Here is a 9,926-nt window from a genome sequence, read left to right as displayed (position 1 = left end):
CCACGGAGGGGCAGAGGATGCTGAATGCTCCAAGGAGAGACCCAGGAGGTGAAGACGTGTGAGCTTCTTGCCCTGAACAAGTCTGCTCCAAGGGAGAAGAGGCTCCCCAAAGTCCTGACTGGCTTTGTGGGGAGCAGTTCCAGAGCATCGCCCGGGGACTCCGTGACAGCCTGCGGGAGGTCTGCCGAAGCCACGGGACCAGCGGACCCTCCATGCTTGGGGCAGCAAAATATCTAGAGCCGCCCCTGCCAGTAGTTCAGGTTTTTAATCCAACCAGCACTTACTAGTTTGTTTTAAAATATGCACTGCTTAATATTGCATATGAAACACTTAAATATATTTGAAAATGTAGAAAACACCCATAAATATTTAAATAAATTGTATTCCATTAGTGTTTAACAGTGCAATTAATCGCATGATTGATCACGATTAATTATTTAATCGCTTTACAGCCCTAAAATTAAATAATTAAAATGAAACACAACTAAACAATACATTAAATGAATGTAAAACTAGAGTAACGAAATTGAATGTAATTAATTTGAAGCTAATAAACCCTAGATAAAGGATTCAGATTCCACAATTCTTTTAATATCTAATTTGTTTTCACATTTTGTTCATGTGCTTAATATATTGCCCTGTGGCCCCTTTGCTGTTTTTATAACTTCTTTTGGTGGCTCAAACTTGAAACATGGCTCAGAATTTGCCAGCTTGACTTGGGTAATAAAGGACAGTGCCCCATCCAGTCCAACGCTTGGGCTGAATGGTGTCTTATTCTTTCAAACAAGACTGAACACTCTCTTCTCCTGCATGCTGGGTGGGGATCTCTTAGCAATGTCAAAAGCCTGAGTGGTCTTCTCAGATTCCCATTACTGGGAATGCTCTGGCTGCACAAAAGAACTTTTGTTTTGCAAAAGGACTAATGTCCCCCCCTTGCTCTTCCAACCTCCATGCAATCATGGGCAGTGGGTATCACAGGGCGGGGGACGCTGAGCCTCCCCCAACAGCCTTGAGTGGCCCCACCCACACTCCGCCCCCAGGCCCCCTCCTGCTTCCCATCAGCACTCGGCACTCTTCCTCTGTGGTCGGGCTGGGGCTGGGGCTAGAGGGGGCCAGCCTGCAGCCAGGGAGTCCGGCGGCTGGAGCTGGTGCTCACGCCAGCCAGTGCTGCAGGGCTGGTGGGGGCTAAGGACTGTGCCACCCAAGCACCTGGGGCTCCGGGACTGGAGGAACTTGGGCAGCCCAGGACTGGGGCGGGAGTGGAGAGGTGACTTTGACGGAGGAAGGGGGTGGGACCTCGGGCAGAAGGGGTGGGCCAAGCTGGGGACTAGTCTCCATCAGCTGGCAGTTCACGTGCCACCTATGCACGCAACATGGTTTGGGACCAACCTACAAACACTGTCTCCTTCAAAAATATTTTAAATCTTTCTATATTTACTCAGAGTGAGTGTGAGAAGCTTAGGAATGTGTGTGAGAGGGAGCTAGTCTGCTAATGAGAGTCTCACAGTCAGTGAGTGAGACTTGACATGTCTGAAACTTTCCTGTCCATTCTCTCCCTGCAGCACCTCCCCGGACACGAAACGCTGTGCACGAGGCTCCCCGGTCACTCAGCTGCTCCTCCCAGCCCTGCAGGACCCCGGGGCCGTGCATTGGGACCCCCGGGGCGTGGCGAAGTCTGACCGGAGCCCCCGGGAAGTAGGTGGAGCAGGAACGCCCGGGCTCCCCCACCCCTGGTGCCGTGCAGCATGGTCCTGCGGGAGTCTCCGTTCCCGAACCGGCTCCTGAGCGGCCTGTACAGCCTGGGCCAGTACCTGCTGTTCCCAAGCTACTGGGCCGCTGACTGCCTCCTCGACCTCAGGTAGACCACGGCGGAGCAGCAGCAGCGTCGGTGCTGCCGCTGCTGCCCACTGCGGGCACTGGTCACCGGCCCCTTGCTGCTGCTGCTCCTCGTCCTCTCCGTGCCCAGTGCCCTCCTGGGCCTGCTGCTGTGGCTGCCCTTGCAGGCTGCCCGCAGGCCCTTCGCCTACAAACACAACATGCTCTCGCGCCACCCAGAGGTGTGGGAGCTGCCAGGCACAGGCAAGGTCTTCAGCTTCGTCAGCGCCAACGTGTGCCTCCTGCCCAACGGCCTGGCCAGGAACAGCAACCTGGGACAGATGAAGCAGCGGGTGGCCCGCATCGGCCAGCGCCTCACGCAGGGGGAGGCCAGCGCCAGCTTCGCCAGCCCCAGGAGCAGCCAGCTCGACGGGGAGGGAGAGGCTGGGCCCGGGGAGATCTCGGTGCCCTTCCCACCGGACTTGGACTTCATGTGCCTGCAGGAGGTGTTTGACCAGCGGGCGGGCGCCCGCCTGTGCCAGCTGCTGAGCCCCTTCTACGAGCACATCGTGTACGACGTGGGCGCCTACGGGCTTCAGGACTGTTGTACTCTCAAGGTGTTCGGCAGCGGGCTCTTCCTGGCCAGCCGCTATCCCGTGCTGGCCGCCCAGTACCGCTGCTACCCCAATGGTATCCGTGAGGACGCGCTGTCTGCCAAGGGGCTGCTGTCCGTGCAGGTCAGGAGCTGCTCCAGCTGCAGGGTACCCAGGGCCCTCTACCTCCTTGGGGCTGGCGTGGCCTCTCCTTGGCAGCCTGAAGGGGGCGCTGCAGGGCGGTATGGGGCATTCGCTCCCTGCCCTGCTCAGTGCAGTGCTGCATCTGCGTACGTGCCACCGCTCCCTGCAGGGCGCTGGGCCTGCTTGGGCAGAGGTGGGCCTGGGTGGCAGAGTGGGTTACAGCAGGGAACTGGAAGTCAGGACTCCTGGGGTCTCTTCCTGGCTTCTTCCTTTTCCCAGTATGTCCTGGCGTCCCAGCTGCGGGGAGGCCCTGAGTCTGAGCCCCCGTGTTCACATGTGCACCATTCAACCGGTGACCCTTGCATGCAGGGGATTGGTTACCCTGCGGCCCCCCTGCACCCCATGGACAGAGGAGGGACAATGCCCTGCCCCTCAGCCTCGCCCCATCCTCAGGAAGGAACAAACAGCTGGTTCCCAGCTGTCCCATAAGCAGCAGCTGCCTGCGTCTGCCCCAAATCTCAGGATCCCCAGACAGTGGGTGGTGGGTGCAGGGCCCCCCGACGCTCTTGTTCAGCCTGTAGGGGAGACGCCCCTCGGACAGTGCCTGTGGCCGGAGCTTGACGGTTCCAGGAGCCCTGGCTGGGGAAGTGGGTGTCTGCAGCCCAGCAAGGACAGGGCCTGGCAGGGAGCAGGCGCTTCAGAAACGACCCTGCCAGGAGAGCAGTGAGAGCCCTTGGCAGCGGGGCTGGGAGCCAACAAGTTGGCTGAGGGGGCTCAGCCTCTGACAACGGGCCCCTGACCCCGCTGCTGCCCCGGCCACTCACTCCCCCTTAGCCAGGCCTGGAAACGCCTGCCCCAGCGTGGGATGGAAACTGCTCTGTGTGCCTAGGGCTTTGCCTCCTCCCAGCACTGAGAACAGTCACCCAGGGAGTGTCGCCCAGCTCTGCAGCAGCCTCCCGGGGGCAGCCTGGGGCTCGCAGGGCTCGTGCGACCACTCACAACTGGCCATGTGGACATGGCTGGGGCTGGGGCTCTGACCCCAGGGGGACGTGGCCGGGGCCGGGGCTGGGGCACTGACCCCGGGGGCTAGCCAGCCCTGCACTGGGGGCTCGCTGCCACAGGCTGTCTAGCTGTGCCCCGGGAGCTGGGCTCCCAGCCCACAAGGTGCTGGGACCCCAGCCAGACAATAAGGGCTGAGTCCAGGGCACCCATGGGTGACGGACATGTGGGTACATGAACCGTGGGGGAGTCGTCTGCTCCCAGCTCCTAGCCATGCCTGCACTGATGGCTGAAACTGACCCTTCTTCCCCGCGGCTCTGCCTCGCCCTGGCCAGACGCCTGCACCCCCCGGGATGGGGCCCATGTGGTGCGGGGCCTGCCAGCTCGTAACGGGCAACGTTTCCATGTGCGCGCGCTAGGTGCAGCTGGGGGCAGCACACGGGCAGCGGATTATGGGCTACCCGAACTGCACACACCTGCACGCTCCAGCAGGTCACAGTATGTGTTACGGAGGTGAGTCAGGGGCTCTCACCCATGGGGCTGGGGAGGGAAAAAACAGTCTGTCCGGACTGTGACATTCGCCTAGTGTTATCTGGCCCAGTGATCGGCTAGGTCACTCCAATCCTTGACTCTGGGAGCCAGCCTGAGTCTGCTCTGCTGTGAGAACCCCACTCCTGGGCTGTTCACGCATAGCCTCTGGCAAGTAAGCTGCTCCTTGGATTGTGGACACTAGCCAATATCTCCAGTCCCAGATACAACCCTAGGAACCTCCGTCTTGCAGTGCCCAGTTAATGCCCGTTGGACGCTGCAAGCTTATATGAGTTCATCAATTTAATAGAGAAATTGATATGTACCAGGCTTGTTATCCCAAGGAGAGTCTCTGCCACACTTCAAACCAAACGCACTGCTTCAGGTAGAATAAACAAACAGATTTATTAACTATAAAGATAGATTTTAAGTGATTATAAGTCAAAGCACAACAAGTCAGATTTGGTCAAATGAAATAAAAGCAAACACACATTCTAAGCTGATCACAACACTTTCAATGTCCTTACAAACTTAGATGCTTCTCACCACAGGCTGGTTGCCCTTCAGCCAGACTCTCCCCTTTGATCAGCGCTTCAGTCGCTTGCTGTGGTGTCTGTAGATGTAGGTGGAAGTGAGAAAGAGAGGATGGCAAATGTCTCTCCCTTTATCATGTTCCCTCTCTTCCCTCTTAGCTTTGCCCCCACCCTTTGAGTCAGGTAAGCATTACCTCATCACAGTCCCAAACTGACCAAGAGAACAGGGAGGAAGGGGCATGACTCACTCGAGAGTCCAACAGATCCTTTGTTGCTCCCTAGGCCAGTCTCCTTTGTGCCTGTGAGGCTGGGCTGGGTTTCTTCCATACATGCCCTGATGAGGTGTGAACTGCCCCCTGCTCTTGGAGAGCTTTTGCCTGGGCCTGTTTAAAGTCATGAGGACACATTTTCAGCCTTGTAACTATATACATGAAATTACAACCTATAACATCACTATAACAACAATGCTCAGTGCATCATGAGCCTTCCAAAGACACCTGACATGACAAACTTTGCATTGGATACCACACAATCATATTATAAGGATGAACACGGGGGTGCAGGGTGTTCCCCCAAGATATGGAGCATCACATGGACACTCAGGCCCCCTGTTCCCCATTGTGCTCCTGGAAACAACTCAGCCTCAGACCTCTCCCTGCCGCGGGCTTGGTGCTGGTGCTGGGTTGGCACCTGGACACTTGGTCCTCTGATTCGGCCCCAGTTCCTTTTGCTTGCCTCCCTAGCCCTGCCTTGCAGGGCCCCCTGCAAATGAGGGGGGGACACCTGTCCCCTGGGCTGGGCTGAGGTCCCAGCACTGACCCTCTAGCCAGGAGCCAAGGCTTCCCTGACTCCAGGGTCTCCAGTGGCAGCAGAGGGGACCCCATGAGTGGTGGGTAAGGGGGGCACTGGCTTCCTGCCCTGGGGCTCCTGGATCCATGGCTGGGTGATCCCTGAGTGGGAGCCCTGCATGGGTTGCAGCCAGTAACAGAGCCCTGTCCGCCCCCAGCTCATGCACAGATCCGCTGCGACCAACTCACCATGGGGCTGTCCTGGGTGCAGCTGTTCCAGGACACCCACGCGCAACATGGGGATGTCGTCGCCTTCGACGTGTTCTCGGGGACTTCAACTTCGACAACTGCTCCTCAGGTGGGGCCTGGCCCCGGGGAGGCCCATGGGGATTGTGGGGGGAAGCCCATGGAAATGGGCGGGAAGCCCATGGGGATTGATGGGGAGGAAAGCAGCTTGGCGGGGTGGCCAGGTGTTGTGGAGTCAAGAGTCTGCTGGGTGCCCAGCCTGTAACCCATCCCTTGGAAGTGACCCCTCCAGCATGCGGTACCCCAAGGGTTCACACACTTCCCCTGGAAGGCCCATGGTCTCCGGCACTCCAGGGCTGGCTTGTCAGGCCCCAGTGATCCTGTCTTGCTCCGTGGCTCCCTGCAGTGAATCCAGGCACACCTGTGTCACCTGCACTCTTTCAGGAGCAGCAAAGTATAGAGGGAAACTGAGGCACATATCAGAATCAAAAATATGACAGAAAATTTCCATCACACAAGAAGCAGAGGGGGAGAGGGTCCTGAAAGGTAGGGGGAGAGGAGAGGGAGGGACAGCTGGGCCCATTCACTCTGAAAGGCTCTTTACAGGGGATGAATTGGAGCAGACCCATGAGATCGCCAGTACCAAGACCCATGCCGAGTGGGGCCCAGGCAGGACCGGCCCTGGGCCATAGGTACGTATCTGGCCCGCCCCGTTCCCGGCGCAGTCTTGCTGCCTTCTCTGTCTCAGTTCCGCGGCACTGGGACCCTGTCTAGGGCTGCAGATGAACATCTGGATCCAAATCCTCACAGGGACCCAGCCTTTGGGAGCTCAGGGTGAGACACCGGGGGTCAGGGAGTCAGAGGCCCTGCTAGCCCAGGCCTGCCCCCCAGCTCTGCCCATGCCCCTCCCAACCCAGACACCCCTGCTGTCCCTCGCCCCCCAGATCTCTGCTGAGGTACACGTGGCTGAAGGAAGATTTTGGAGTGGGGCGAATGGCAGAGTAGAGGAGGCTCTAACTGCTGCTCACATCCCTGCAGGCACCCTGCTGAACTATCTGCATATCCACGAGGAGGCCGTGTTGACCCCAGAGAAGCTGAAAAGGTAACAGCTGCACCCACAAGTTCCAGAGCGAGGGAGGAGCAGTCCGGGGCCCTGCAGGTTCCAGGTGCTGCAGGAGGGGGAAGCATCTGGGGGGTTCTGCAGGTTCCAGAGCTAGGAGGGGCAGTCCAGGGCCCTGCATGTTCTGGGCGCTGCGGGAGGGGGAAGCGTCTGGGAGTTCTGCAGGTTCTGGAGTGAGGGAGGAGACCAAGCCCTGCAGGTTCTGGGTGCTGCATGCGGCGGAATCATCCGGGGGTTCTGCAGGTTCCGGAGCGAGGGAGGAGGAGTCCAGGGCCCTGCAGGTTCCGGGCGCTGCAGGGGGAGAAGCTTCCGGGTTCTGCAGGTTCCAGAGCATCGTGGGGACAGAGGGGTTTACAGCCCTAGTTAAAGGCAGGCTCTGCCCATGGCCCCACACAGGTTAATGGGACACTGGGGGGTACCCTCTGCATGGCCCTTCCCTGCAGCCCAGGTGTGACCAGCCCCGTACGCAGAGCCCCGGTCCTGCTCCCCTGCCACTCAGCCCCCTCTGCCCACCCTGCTGATGGCTCCCCGTGTGCCCCGCAGGACCCTGGAGCAAGAGGAGGGCAGGCGGACGTACCTGGCAGGTCCCATCCTTCAGGACGGCCGCCCTGACCCCTCGGCAGCAGGGAGCCCCTGGGAAGGGCGCCGCATCGACTACATCCTGTACCGCGAGCACCCTGCCCCCATCAGCCTGACAACGGTGAGTTCCCCGAGGGGCCCGTGGAGCGAAGAGCAGGCCCCAAACCCGAGGGTGCAGGAGAGCTCCCAGCCAGGGACGTTGGGCCCAGGGCAGGGGGGTTCAGCTGAGACCCGGCTCAGGGGCCAGCTGCTGGGGAGGTGGCTGGGGCTGGGAGCCGCACTCGCTATGTCAGCTCCTTCGGGGGCTCTCAGCAGCTCCCACGCTTGGGGGGCTTGGCGGTACGGTGCTGTGGGGCCAGGCAGCAGGGGGCTGACCTCGCTCAATCACTGCTCGGGGGGCGGAGGATGCAAAGAGCTACTCAGCACGGTCCGGGGCTCCCTGGAAGGGTCCGAGCCTGGGGGCCTGGACGCCTGGGTTCTCTGCTGGCTCTGACCCTGATGTGCTGCGAGATGCTGGCTGGGACCTCGGCCCCGCTCTGGGCTGTTTCCTGCCCTGCCGCGGGGGAAGGAGCCTGGCCTGGCCATGGCCGGGAAGGGGTAGCGAGCTGTGTCAGTGCTCAGCCTTGACTGAGGGGAGGCTGCAGCCCATGGAGACTACAAGTCCCAGCATGCAGTGCTCTGGCTTAGCCAAACCTGGTGCATTGCATTCCGGGGTCTGTAGTTTCAGGGGACCCCGCCCCTGCATTCTGCAGGGGTTTGGGGGAGCAGGGAGCTTGCTGTGCTCCTGACACTGCTGTCCCCTTGCTTTGCCCAGGAAGTGAAGAAGTTTTCCTTCATCACCCAGCTGGCCGGCTGCTCGGACCACGTGGCTGTGGGGCTGCAGCTGCTCCTGAACCCTGTGCCGCAGTGACAGCAGCGAGCATGAACCCCAGTGTAACGATGCGGCCTCTGGTCGGACACAACTGAGAATATCAGTTCAGGACAAATTACTCAGAGTAGGGCAGTTACAGCCCGAGGCTGGGGGTGGGGGTCCTTTATAAAGGAAGGCAAATTAAACCAGCCAGGGAGGACTTCGGTTTACGCCACTAGCTAGTCATAAGTTACACAAGCAATTCCCTTAGACACTCCAGTTCCCCATTGTCACCACCAGCAGCCACTTCTTATGGGGATGACTAGTTGTGAAAACCAACATCCAGTAAAAGAAAAAAGATTCTCCTGATCCCAAAGGACCAAGCCCCAGACCCAGGTCAAAATACAAGTCAGATCCTACCCCCAAATCACACTGTTGCCAATCCTTTAGAATCTAAAATCTAAAGGTTTATTCATAAAAAGAAAGAAATATAGATGAGAGTTAAAGTTGGTTAAATGAAATCAATTACATACAGTGATCGCAAAGTTCTTGGTTCAGGCTTGTAGCAGTGAGGGAATAAACTGCAGGTTCAAATCAAGTCTCTGGAACATCCCCCGCTGGGATGGGTCATTCAGTCCTTCTTTCAGAGCTTCAGTTTGTAGCAAAGTTCCTCCAGAGGTAAGAAGCAGGATTGAAGACAAAATGGAGGGGTTTCCAGGGCCTTGTATATCCTCTGCCATGTGGAAGGACACTTCTTTGTTCTTCCTGTGGAAAATCACAGCAATCAGGTGGAGTTTGGAGGCACATGGGCAAGTCACGTGGCCATGCATGACTCAGTTCTTTACAGGGAGAGCTGCCATTGCTCACATGGTACCTTGAACGTTCCCAGGAAGACTCTTCATATGTGGATTGGAATCTCCCAAGGTCTATTGTCAGTTAAGTGTTTCTTGATTGGGCACTTAATCTGAAGAGCCTCTTCTTGGTAAACTGGCCAAATGCTTCACTGGTGCTACTTAGAATTAAACATGCTGAGATACAAGTACAGAGCCAATATTCATAACTTCAAATACAAAAATTAAACACACATACAGACAGCATAACCATAACTAGAAAATTACAACCTTTCTATAGACACCTCACTTGACCTCTTTGTACAAGATTTGGTGCAACTATAGGACCTTGGTTGCAACAATGATTTATATGGTCACAGGAGGTGGAGAAGTTTTCCTTCATCACCCAGCTGGCCGGCTGCTCGGACCACGTGGCTGTGGGGCTGCAGCTGCTTCTGAACCCTGCGCCACAGTGACAGCAGAGAGTGTGAACTCCAGTGTTGGGGCGGAAGGTTGATGGAGAGTTCTCATTATGGTGGGACTAGGCAGGGCCCTTCCCCTCCCCCTCCCTGTGCCCCTTCTATTGCATCAGGGATCAAAAAGGGGACAGTAACAGTTAGATGAAAGTTGGGTGTAATGATTTCATTGTCTATGTTTCTCTTTGAAGTCTGTAGTAAACTGTCAATGAACTGCTCACTGGAGAATTACCTTGTGCTGGTGAATGCAACTAGTTACTGTGTGTTGCTGACACAAAGTGCCCGAGGGGGGCAACAGCGGTTCGTTACCCAGTGTACTTCGCGCCAGTAAACACACCAGGGTGGAGAAGCAAGCAAAGTTTATCTGAGATCTCAAAGCGGTGCTGGGAGACTTAGCACACCTCAGCTCCAGCACACCTACACAA

At 57.5% G+C, this 9,926-nt stretch overlaps 1 pseudogene; it reads left to right on the top strand.

The window, feature by feature from the left end:
- Positions 1-1,567: 1,567 nt before the first annotated feature.
- Positions 1,568-9,569, top strand: LOC116819592 (sphingomyelin phosphodiesterase 5-like; annotated as a pseudogene).
- The last annotated feature ends 357 nt before the right edge of the window (positions 9,570-9,926 follow it).

Source organism: Chelonoidis abingdonii, chromosome 2, assembly GCF_003597395.2.
Source record: "Chelonoidis abingdonii isolate Lonesome George chromosome 2, CheloAbing_2.0, whole genome shotgun sequence".
NCBI classification, from domain to species: domain Eukaryota; kingdom Metazoa; phylum Chordata; order Testudines; family Testudinidae; genus Chelonoidis; species Chelonoidis abingdonii.
This window is presented reverse-complemented; position numbering and strand designations above follow the sequence as displayed.